The sequence below is a fragment of the Equus asinus genome, chromosome 3 (assembly GCF_041296235.1).
Source record: "Equus asinus isolate D_3611 breed Donkey chromosome 3, EquAss-T2T_v2, whole genome shotgun sequence".
NCBI lineage: Eukaryota > Metazoa > Chordata > Mammalia > Perissodactyla > Equidae > Equus > Equus asinus.
In genome coordinates, this window is record NC_091792.1 from 96,975,515 (window position 1) to 96,987,820 (window position 12,306).

Here is a 12,306-nt window from a genome sequence, read left to right on the forward strand (position 1 = left end):
CCCTCCCCCTGCCCCGCAATTCAGATGCCAATTGTAAGCCCAGCTTCCCCTACCCCGTGGCCAAAACAGTAGATGAAAACCAATTTCACATCTTGGTAATCAAGGAAGAAATTAAATGCTCCCCTTAAAAAGCTAAAGGATGGAGGAATGGTAGCCCTCATCTTATTTCTATTTAATGCACCAGTTTGGTCCTACAAAAACCAGATGGATCCTGGTGGATGACAATAGGCAAACTAATTAACCAAGTAGTACCTCTAGTTGTAGCTGCTGTGCCAGATATAGTACCTTTTCTAGAGCAGATTAACAAAGCTTCAGATACTTGCTTGATACATCATGGCCAGTGATCTGGCAAATATTCATCCCAGTTCTTCCCCGGGAGAATCAGAAACAGTTTGCATGCATGTGGGATAGACAACAGAATGGTCCTGACCTAGGAATATGTTAATTTTCCTATGTTTAGTCCTAATATAATCCAAAGAGATCTGGTCCGTCTGGGCACTCTCTAGAACATTGTATTGATTTACTGTATCAATGACATTGAGTTAACTGGATGAGCAATAAGTAGCAAGAATGTTGGAGGCCTTCGTTAAGACACATGTGCTCTAGAGGATGGGAGAAAAACCTCATGAAAAGTCAGAGATATGCCACATTAGTAAAGTTTTGAAAAAGTTTTATGGTTGGAGCATGCTGGGGAGTTCTCTCCAAAGTAAAGAACACGTTATTACGACTTTTACCTTCTACCACTTAGAAGCAGTACAGGTCTTTTTCATGTTGTGGAGGTACAATATTCTTCACCTAAGAATACTGCTTTGACTCATTTGCTGAGTGACATAGAAGGCTTCTAACTTTGAGTGTGGCAGGAAAGAGCTCATCAGAAGGTGCTAGCTATGGTGCAAGGAACACTGACACTCAGTGAATTACTGATGAGTCTACCCAATTCATGACCTGGTGGATCTGATAGAACTCAGGTCAGGATAGGCAACTCAGCCTGCATGCTTACGTGATATAGATGGAGCATCTGACTGTGAAGCATCATGTGACCATGAGGTATGAACTGAGTGAGAGGTACCAGTGCAACAGTGGTGGATGACATGGATGTTTGAGCTACCTGCTCATGTAGCTTATTTGTGCACTCTGGCCCTGCTCATGCCTGATTCTAGATATACCACTTCTGTCTTATGATGGATTATTGTTGGTCCTGACCAACCCAGTTTATACCTCATGGAGAGTTCATTATGACCAGCTGATGAAAAAGGAAAGAGGCTGAATTTGGTTCATAGATGAATCGGTTCAGTATGTGGGTACAAGCCAAAAATGGACTGCCGCTACACCGTAGCCCCACATGGGGTGGCCCAGAAAGAGAGTAGTGAGAGGAAATCATCCTAATTGGCAGAGCTTTGGTCATTGCCTCTGATCATTCAATTTGTGTGGAAAGAAAAATAGCCTGAGATAAGCCTACAGACTCATGGACAATGGAGAATGGCTTGGATCGTTGGTCAGGGGCCTAGAATAAGAAATATTGGAAGATAAGACATAAGAATCTCTGTAGAAGAGGCATATAAATAGATTTATGGGATTGGGCATAAAGTGTGTCACATGTTCATGCCAGTCAAAAAAGCATCCTCAAAGATGAAACACTCAACAGCCAAGTAGACAGAACGAGTCAGTTGACATCAGCCAGTCTGCCATTGACTATCCCAGTGCTGGCACATTTGGACTCCTCAACAGAGCAGCCAATGTAGCACGAATGGAAATTATGTATGGCCCAACTGCATGGACTCCCACTTACCAAGGAGACTTAAGTACTGCCACTGTTGCATGTCTCCTCTTCCAGCAGCAGAGATAACTCTGAGTCCCCAGTACAGCACCATCTCTTGAAGAGAGCAACCAGCTATTTGTTGAAAAATTACATTGGATGTCTTCCATCTTGACCAAAATTGATGTGTATTTCAGGTGTGGATTTGTCTTTCCTATGTTCAGGTCTTCAGCCAGCACCACTATTTGAGGGCTAAGGACTTACTATACAGAAGAGGAGGTGAGGCAGTGGGCACACGACCATTAGATCTACTGGTCCTGTTAAATATTGTGTTACCTGGAAGCTGCCAGCCAGACAGTGGGATAAAACGGTCTTTCCAAGGTGCAGCTGACGCACAAGCATGGAGATGATACCCTATGAGGATGGGGCAGAGTCTTTTGAATTTTCTCTTTATATATACAACATATAAGTTAGAATCTTCAATAAAACAATGAACAGAATTGGTAATATTTGGCATTTCTTCTCTTTCCTATCTCAGAAGAAAATCTTCAAGTTTGATGTTTGCTGTTTTGTTTTATGTACATTTATAAAGTCGAGGAGGTTCTTTTATAATGTTAGTTTGCTAAGAGTTTTAAAAAAATTTAATCATGAATTGCTGTTAAATTTTATCAATCCTTTTTCTGATTAAGATGATCATATACTTTTTTGCCTTTATTCTGTTAGTATAGTGAATTATATTATTGATTTTTTTTTAAAGATTTTATTTTTTTCCTTTTTCTCCCCTAAAGCCCCCCCGGGTACACAGCCGCACATTCTTCGTTGTGGGCCCCTCCAGTTGTGGCATGCGGGACGCCGCCCCAGCGTGGCCCGATGAGCAGCGCCATGTCTGCGCCCAGGACCCGAACCAATGAAACACTGGGCCGCCTGCAGCAGAGCACGCCAACCTAACCACTCGGCCACGGGGCCAGCCCTTATATTACTGATTTTTAAATTTTAAGCTTACCATATGTTCTTGAGGTAAACCCAATTCAGTTATGATGTACTATCCTTTATATATATATCAGAGAATTTGATTTGTGAATCTTTTGTTTAGGATTTTTCATCTATGTCCACGAGCGAGATTGGCCTGTAATTTTCGTTTTTTGTGATGTCGTTGTCAGGTTTTGATATCAAGGTTAGGTTGACCTCACAAAACAAGTTGTAAAATAGTTCCTTTTTTACTGTTTTCTGTAAGATTTTTGAAAAATATGATAATTGAAGAATTTATGCATGATTAGTGCAGTTCTGTAGTTTATTTAAATGTTTGGTGGAACTCACTGGTGAAACAAAATGGGCTGGGGATATTTTTGTGGGAAGGTTTTAAAGTATGGATGAAGTGTCTTTGGTAGTTGTAGGACTGTTCAGTTCTACTATTTCTTCTTGTATTTTGATATGTTACAATTTTCTAGTAAATTGTACATTTTAACTAAAAATTTTTAATTATTGGAATAAATTATTCACAATATCCTCTTTTTTAAATTCCTGTTTATTATCTGTAGTAAAGTTCCTTTTTATTCCTGATTAGTTATCTGTGTCTTCTATTTTTCTTGGTTAGTCTCACCAGTTTATCAATTTTTTTCCCCAGTAATTTTATTGAGATCATAATGGTTTTGTAATTTTGTGTAATTTCACATTATTGTTTATCAATTTCTGAATAGACTTCATCTTGCTTACCAGCAGTGGTCTAATTTTTGCCCATCATCATACATATGTGCCCCTTTACCCCTTTCACCCACCCCTCAATACCCTTCCCCCCTGGTAACCACTAATCTGTTCTGTTTATCCATGTGTTTGTTATCTTCCATATACAAGTGAAATCATGAAGTATCTGTCTTTCTCTGTCTGGCTTATTTTCTTGACATAATACCCTCAAGGTCCATCCATGTTGTTGCAAATGGGATGATTTTGTCTTTTTTTATGGTTGAGTAGTATTCCATTGTATATATATACCACATTTTCTTTATCCTTACCTCCATAGAAGGACACTTTGGTTGCTTCAGAGTTTATAAATTTTAAAAGTATTTTCAAAATATCTTTGACTTTGTTATTCCTCTCTACTGTATGTTTTTTTCTGTTTTATTGATTTCTGTTCTTATCTTCATTATTTCCTTTCTTCTATTTTCTTTGTGCTTAATTTGCTGTTGTTTTTCTAACTTACTGAGATGAATGATTAGATTTCAGCCATTCTTCTTTCTAAAATATACATTTAAGACTATAGGGCCTGTGGCCGAGTGGTTAAGTTCATGTGCTCCACTTGGGTGGGCTAGGGTTTTGCCAGTTCAAATCCTGGGTGCGGACATGGCACCACTCGTTAGGCCATTCTGAGGTGGCATCCCACATGCCACAACTGGAAAGACCCACAACTAAAATGTACAACTATGTGCTGGGGGGATTTGGGGAGAGGAAGCAGGAAAAAAAAAAAGAAGAAGATTGGCAACAGTTGTTACCTCAGATGCCAATCTAAAGAAAAAAAACAAAGACTATAAATTTCCCTTTTAGCATAACTTTTCTTGCATCCCACAAGTAGTATTTTATTTACAATCTATTTTAAAATATTTTCTGATTTCTATTTTAATTTCTTTTTTGACTCATGGATTATTTATAACTTTAATTTTTAAAATATATAAAGATTTTTGTTATTATTTGGTGCTGATTTCTAGCTTACCTCAATATAGTGAGAAAATGTACTCTGTATGACTTAAATCTTTTGAAATTAGTTAAGACTTGATTTATGACTCAAAATATGTCAACTTTGACAAATGTCTGAGGGGAATTTTGAAAAAAGGTGTTTTCTGCAGTTGTTAGATATATTGTTGTATATATGTCATTCAGTTTAAGTTCATCAATCATGTTCAGATCCTCTACATCTTTATTTTTTTGTCTGTCTCTTCAATCAGATACTGAGAAGACGTTAAAAATCTCCCACTATGTTTGTGGATTTCTCTATTTCTATTTAGTTGTGTCAAATTTTGTTCATATACAGTAAGGCCATATTACTAGGGATATAAATTTAGAATTATTAAAACTTCCTAGGCAAGTAAAACTTTTATCATTATGATTTTGTATCCCTCTTTTTCTCTTACCTTTTTGTTTTAAAGTCTATTTTATCTGATATTAATATGGCCACATTGGTTTCTTTTGATTAGTATGTATGTATTATATCTTTTTCCATTCTTTACTTACAAATTTTTGTATCTCTATTTTTTAAAGTGTTCCGCTTTCAAACAGCATATAATATTTGACTTTTTTTTTGGTGAGGAAGATTGGCACTGAGCTAACATCTGTGCCAATCTTCCTCGTTTTTTTTGTATGTGAGATGCTGCCACAGCATGGCTTGGTGTGTGGTGTGTACTTCCATGCCAGCGATCTGAACCTGTGAACCCTGGGCTGCCAAAGTGGAGCATACGAACTTAAGCACTATACCACCAAGCCAGCCTCAGGATTTTGATTTTTTAAAATCTAGTCTCACAATCTTTGCCTTTTAATTGGAATATTTAGTTTACTTACATTTAGTGTAATTACTGGCATAGTTGGTTATAATCTACCATCTTCATATCTGTTTTTGACTTCTCCCTTCATGCCCTATTTTGAATTAAGTATTTTTATTATTCCTTTTTCTCTATTAACAGGTTAATTATAAAATATTTCACTATGCTTTTAATGGTTACTCTTGATTGTAGATTACAATCTACATCCTTGACTTATCCAAGTTTAATATAAATTAGTACTTTTACCTTTTCCAAGAAAACTCAAGAACCTTAGAATATTTTAAGTCCATCTATACTCATTCTAACCTATTTTTACCATGTATTTGATTCTTTCTGTATTTTAAGCCCTGCAAGATATTAGTGTTATTGTTTTATACAGTCAATATTTGTTTACTTCCCACTTTTTCCTCTCTTTATTTCTGACATTTTTAATATTCTACCTGGGATTATTTTTCTTTTGCCTAAAGGATACACTTTGGTATTTCCTTTTATGTGGGTCCAGAAGTGGTTCTCTTGTTTTTTGTTTGCCTGAAAATGTCCTTATTTTACCAGCATCCTTAAAGATTATTTTTGTTGGGTATAGTTTGGAAGGCTTTTTCCTTTGAAGCACTTTGAAGAAATTATACATTGTTGTTTGACTTCCATTGTTTCTGTTGAAAAGTGATATTTTCTTTTTTGAAGGCACTATTTCTTTTTGAGGGAGCTGCTTTAAAGATTTTTCTTTTTGTCTTTCTCTTTTGGCAATTTTACTATGGTTTGCTCAAGTGGGTTTTACTTTGCATTTTTCTTGCTTGAGGTATAGGGCATTTTGGAGCTGTGGTTTGATATCTTTAACCAGTTTGGGAAAAATTCTCAGTATTATTTCTCCATTCCTTCTATTTTCTTCCTTTTAGATTCTGATTACCCTTTCACTATATCCTCTATATATCTTACCCACTTTTTATCCTGTCAGTCGTCTCATTTCTTTTTCATTCAGTTGGACTATTTTTGACTTATCTTCCAGTTCATTAATTCTCCCTTTGTGTCTTGAATGCTGTTTACACATATGAAATATTTAATTTTGATTATTTTATTTAAAAATTTTGTAATTCTCCTTGGATTCTCTTTTATAATTTCTGGTTCTCTTCCCAAATTAAAAATCTCATCTTTTGTATCCTTGAACATATTAAGCATATTTTTGTTAAAGTTTGTATCTGTTAACTCCATTTTTTAATCTCTGGTAGGTCTATATTTGATTGCTGTTGTTTAGTTTTGTCTTTAGTCATATTGTCTTGTCATCCCATGTTCCTTGCTATTTTGGTTGAGGTCAAAGATTATGAAGAACTAGAGATAATTTGTAGCTCTGGATGTTATCTTCCTCTCAGGGAAAATTTATATTTACATTTATGTAGGCTAGGTACATCAGCAATCTCGGATCTTCCTAATCTAATTAGCATTTGAAATGAAAGGAAGTTGAGTTTCTACTCTGTGGGTGCTATCTGCTTTCAGTTTACCCTCACTCATAGTGGGCAGGTCCTCAAGGATCTCAACGCTTTGCCTGGGAGGTGAGAGGGATTTATCAGCCACTACCACCTTCCCAATGGGCTCTGAATTCCAGTTTTTGTCTTCCTAGCCCTGTGAATCTGTTAAAACCTCAGTTTCTTAACCTCTCAGCTGCTTCTATGGAATATTGGCAAAGCTCTCTGGTAGAAAAGTGGCTCCAAATCACAGGATCATTTCTTGAGTTTCCGTATTTTTCTGACCATGGCTATGTAATTCTTCACTGTCTTATTATCTCTCTGTGCCTTCAGGCATTTAAAAAATATTTGTTCAACTTTTCAAGTCATTCTCAGTAACAGGTTTGGTCTAAATCACCCAGTCTACATTAATGAAAGCAGAACCCTTTTTTAATTTGCCTTCAATGCCCAAAGGACTGTGTTCTTGCTTCTCAAGAATTTCTGGAGGAAAGACAAGTGAATGCTTTCAATTAAGATGAGATTATTAATTTAAATTTGCTTGAGTTTGAATAAGAAGATATGCCTGTCTGTAAAATAATGAATTTTCATGGTTGAACCTTTTTATGTGCCTAGTTCCCTTTCAGATTTGTGCCAATCATAGGCAAAGTAACCCAAAATTCCTTTCCCTAGTTCTTTTTAACGCATCTGAGGTAGGATGTTAAATGAAACAGGGTTTATGAATTGAGTGAGCTGGCATCAGGAAACTATGCTTTGTAAGTTTAAGTCTTAAGTGTCTTGTACTTTTTCATCTCATTTGGAAATTAACTCTAACTTCTCTGTTATGGGGACAAATGAGTTGGATTTTGATTTTATACACATTTGAGTCAGAATATTAAAGAGAAAAGTGTTGGAGTGTGGACAACAAGGTGAAATTGAAGTAAAAGACTTTCAGCAGAGATAGATGAAACTGAAAATGAAGTATACAGGCTTCCTAGTTATCTACCACTCCTCACCCAGAAATTTTCCTTCCAGAGCTTGTTTTGTTCCATCATTGTAAAGGTTTGTCATTTTCATGCAATTTTTCTCATTTAGTAGACAGAGGTCACTGTGGATTATAAGATTATTACTTATCATCTGTGTCATATAACTAGATCATCAGCACTTATTAGTTGTATTATCTTAGCTACTGTGGGGACCTGGAATTGGCCACCCCAAGATATGTCTCTTTGGCACCAGGATTATTTGAGGCTGATTGCTTTTGATAAACTGGGACAGGGAAGGAGGCTCTGAGGAATGGAACTTGCCCTTTCTTAGGACACGTTTACATTTGTAAGGTAAATCTCTATCTGTAAAAGGTGCCTCCCTCTCTGTACCAGGAAGAAGAGAGGCGATGACCTTCTCTCTAGAAACTCTTCATCAATACCAAAGGCAAGGACTTAAATCTGCATTTTATTGTGCTTGTCTGGTAACCTCCTGTAACTGACTTCCCTTCCCCTCCCAACGTTGGCATTTTTTAAGGATTAAGCATCTTTCCTTAGGCTAGGAACTGATTGCTGCGCTCACCTGTGACCGCCCAGCTCCAGACAATTGACTTGCCTCCTGCCACATCCGCAGAGATAGCAGACCCACTGCCTGCTGTGTCCATCAAGCACTGTGCTGACAGGGCAATCTTGTGACTACTGTGGTAGGGACATTTCAATCACATGTGAAACACCCTGTTTGGGGGTATATAACCACTATGTGCACCCCACTTCTTTGGTGCCCTTTCTTCCCGAAGGAAGAAAGGCCCCGGGCCATGGTTCCTCATAAAGCTTTGTTTAATTTTCTCTTGCTATTCTGTCTCATGTGAATTTAATTCGTTCTCCGGCCAGACGAACCCCCATTTGGGAAGAGGAAATGTCTTCCTCCCCTACACTACTCATTGTACCACCTAAGCAAAGGAAATTGACCTGAATTTATTCTTCCTGCTTTGCTGAACCTGGAACACTTAGGGTTTGATTTTTTTTTTTTTAACTAGGGGAACAGAGTAAAATTTATGTAGAAAGAATCAATTCTCCATAGATATGTGAGCAAGCCAGAAGTCAATTTTTTTTTCACATACATAACTAGACTGACAAATGACGGATAAATGGCAAGGAAGTAAAGTGAAATTTTTGAAGTGGACTCCAATGGAAGAATTTTAATGTCACAGCTTATCACAACATGGGTATGTCAACTATGTTATTTGGACAAATATAGTTGGAAAAACAAGATGATTTCTTATTTTATGAGGCAGAAAATGCACTCAGCATTTTTTTTCATTTAGTCATATCTGTGGTCTCTTCTAGAAAGTGTTTCTGTATTTAGTGATGCGTGTATATGCATGCAGACTTACACATTATTTCTGATTGGACTGGTTACTTATGACTTTTCATATGTGGGTTATTATCATTTTGTAGTTTATACATGCACATTATATTGAATATTTCTTTAGTGTCAATGAGAAAAATATACCACTGGTATGAGAAAACAGTGGCATTACAAGGTATTCATCTGGAATTATTCAACCTTTCACAAGCAAATGAGAAAGATTATAGGATTAGACCAAATCCTGGATTCTTTTTCCTCTGTGCCCATCTGTATTCATTACAGTTGAAAGATAGACAAATGAAACTATTGGCAGCTCAGTCTTTAAAGCTTTATTACAATTTAAAAGCGTTAAAAAAGAGAGAAAATGGAAAAATCTTATCAAAGGCTGGAAATGATCATCATATTGAATAGTTGAATTTTCCAGCTTAATGACAGTGAAGAATGAAGATAGGTATTGTAAAGATATGACTTCATTATTAGTATCACTCAGTATTCTCAATTCCAAAGAATTGAGTATAGAGCTTTTAAGGGCCTCTGTCAGAATATAGAACTGACAATTGGGCACATCACTGGAAGAAATGAAATGGGCCAGTGATTTTTAATTCTATATAAACTGCATAAGGCAAGCCCACAGCATTGGTTAAAACTTACACCAGGATCCAAGACTCCTCTCCACTGTTGCTTTGGTCATTGTTAGGCTTCTTGGACCCCAGGAATGTGAACCAAGAAAAGGGAAATGCTGGAGAGCACAAAGGTACCACATGAAATACAAAGGATATTGTTGGTTTTCTCCCAGCATCTGTTCTTCTCCCCTTTCCCTCAAGCACCTACCTTTTAATCCAGGAATCCGGTTTTGCCATCACAGCTTATGGACCCAGGGGAAGCTGAGCCCATCCCTAGGTTCAGGGAGTTCCTGATTGGTGTAAGGGCAGTTCTGTTCCTACCACCACAGTGATTGAATCTGGAATATACGTATGTCACAATAGCTTACTGGGGACCTTGAGTAGAGCATTTTCTTGAGCTTTAAGGGTGAGCCACCAGGCACCAGGATGCCTCTCTTCCTCTGGACATGTTTATGATGTTAGTCCTGAAACTACTGCAGCCAACTTGAAGCAGACACATAGAAAGAGAATTGAAGAGAAATGAGCAAGAACCCTGATCAAATCATATCTGATCACTGCTTATTAGGAGCTAATAAATTTCCTTAATTGTTGATGCAAATTTAAGTAGGCTGTTTCTGGCAGCCAAGATTATCCCTGCTGATATAGGCGGTCCACTTCAAGCCCAAGTGGTTCCTAATTCAGAGGACCACCCACAGGGGCTGTTTCAGAGATCCCTTGGCCAATTTGATCTAATGGGAGGGTCACAGAGATGCTCACTTCTGGTCCAGACCTATTTTTAAATTTTACCTTTTGTAGTCCTGCTCTTCAAACTTCTCTGGTTTGTAGGCCTAGAGCACTCCTCCAAAGGCCATCCTGCTGGAATGGATTCTCTGGCTGCAGTCTGATCTAGATCCCCACCCTTGGGTCCAGAAGTGCCTGCCATGGTCACCTCCAGGCTATGGGAAGCAGATCAAAAGCTCTCATAGTCTATCATCTCCAACATAGTGTCTAATGAGAGGACCTGTCTGTGGGAGATGAATTCTCACTCCTAGACTCACTCCCGGCTTCTCTAATTTCCCATGCAACTTTTGTTTTCACAATAATTTTGGTCCAGGCACACTATCAGTTTTGGGAAGGCCTGTTGAGCCCTTATCAGCTTAAAGTGGAAGCTATTGTGATAGAAGCAATTTGGCAGTAGGAAGGCTTTGTCAGGTGCGATAATAAAACTGGCATCTTAAATGATCTCTAACTAAGCCCAGTAAGAATAGCTGGATTGCATTCCAAGAGTCAAATATCTATCTTGGGGCCACTATATAATACAGATAGATTTTTACAGTGAGGCGTCTGTGATGTGCATGGTGTATAATATTGTGAGCCTGCAATCAGTTTGTAAGTTTTGCGCTTTTGTTTAAATAGAACTGTCAAGTCTAGTGTTTTTCACACTTGGTTGGGAATTGGGGTGGGAGTGAGGGGCAGAGCACTTGGAAGTCATGGTACTTTAGATCCAAAACCTTAAAGCAATGCTATATTTAATACCATTCTAAACAGTAGGCAGATTTTGGAGGCAGAAAAATCTGACTCTATTATATTTATAACCCCAGTGATGCTGGACCTTTTCATTCTTACCTTAGAGCTTATCCCTGTTTTTTGTTCCCGCCACAGAAACACCTGTCTAACATCTAAAAATAATTGCAAAACAGTTAAACTTTTTACAGTAATCTCTCGGACAGTGTGAACTGGAGATGACATTCATACCATGCTGCAAAACTTTTAAAGTCTTTTACCCATTTATCTTCCCAAAGTTTCACTGGTATGGTATGGTAGGTGACTCTGAGCTTTCTTATTCTCCTAGAATTCTTCAGAAGTTCAAAAATAGTCCTTGCTGGCTTTATCTTTTTGTCCCTACTCTCTTATCTCCTGGTATATTTTCTTCTAGAGTAAATTTGACCCTTTCCTATGAAAATCAATCAAACCAATCTAGGATTCTCTTATATCTCCCTTCACTCATTGGATGCACACAGAGAGGCCCAGGGATTGTGTATGTGAGGAAAGAATTCTCCTTTGCAACACTTTTAAAGTTTATTTATTTATTATTTTTATTTTTTAGCGTCAGTTTTAATCTTGCCAATGTCTACCTATCCAACATCATTTTCCATTACAGCCCTACATACATGGCACCCTTCTGCCACCAAAGGATTTTAAGCAGAAAAGTGGCATTATCATACTTGCATTTTAGAAAGACCATTCTGATTGCTGTTTGGAGAATGGATTGGGGTTTTGTTGGGGTAGAGAGGGGGAGAGGTAGTAGGGAAATAAATCCAGAAACCATAGGATCATCTAGGAAAGAGATGTTGGTAATTTGGACTAGGGAGTTGGCAAAAGGAGATAGAAATAAGTTGAAAGATTTGAGATATATTTTGGTAATTTCTAGCTGGGGAAGAAATGAGATTGTTATTCAGAGTAGAGGACATAGATCTAGTTTATAAGGTAAAATATTGAGATTGGCTTCAGATATGTTGAGTTTGAGGACCTACGGGATATCTACTTGAAGTATTCATTCGGCATGGGACTTAGGTAAGGCGGGGGGTCAGAGCTGGAGATAAGGATTTGGGGGTTGTCGGCTTATAGATGGTTCT

At 37.6% G+C, this 12,306-nt stretch overlaps 1 protein-coding gene across 2 annotated transcripts in view; it reads left to right on the forward strand.

The window, feature by feature from the left end:
* RASGEF1B (RasGEF domain family member 1B) overlaps positions 1-12,306 on the forward strand; it is a 698,380-nt gene that overhangs the window by 85,885 nt on the left and 600,189 nt on the right. Inside the window, exon 2 of one of the 2 annotated variants that reach the window (XM_070505531.1) lies at positions 2,545-2,773. The exons of the other annotated variant lie outside the window; for it this stretch is intronic. The gene's annotated coding sequence lies outside the window, so the exon portion shown is untranslated. The remainder of the gene's footprint in view (positions 1-2,544; positions 2,774-12,306) is intronic. 2 annotated transcript variants of the gene reach the window in all.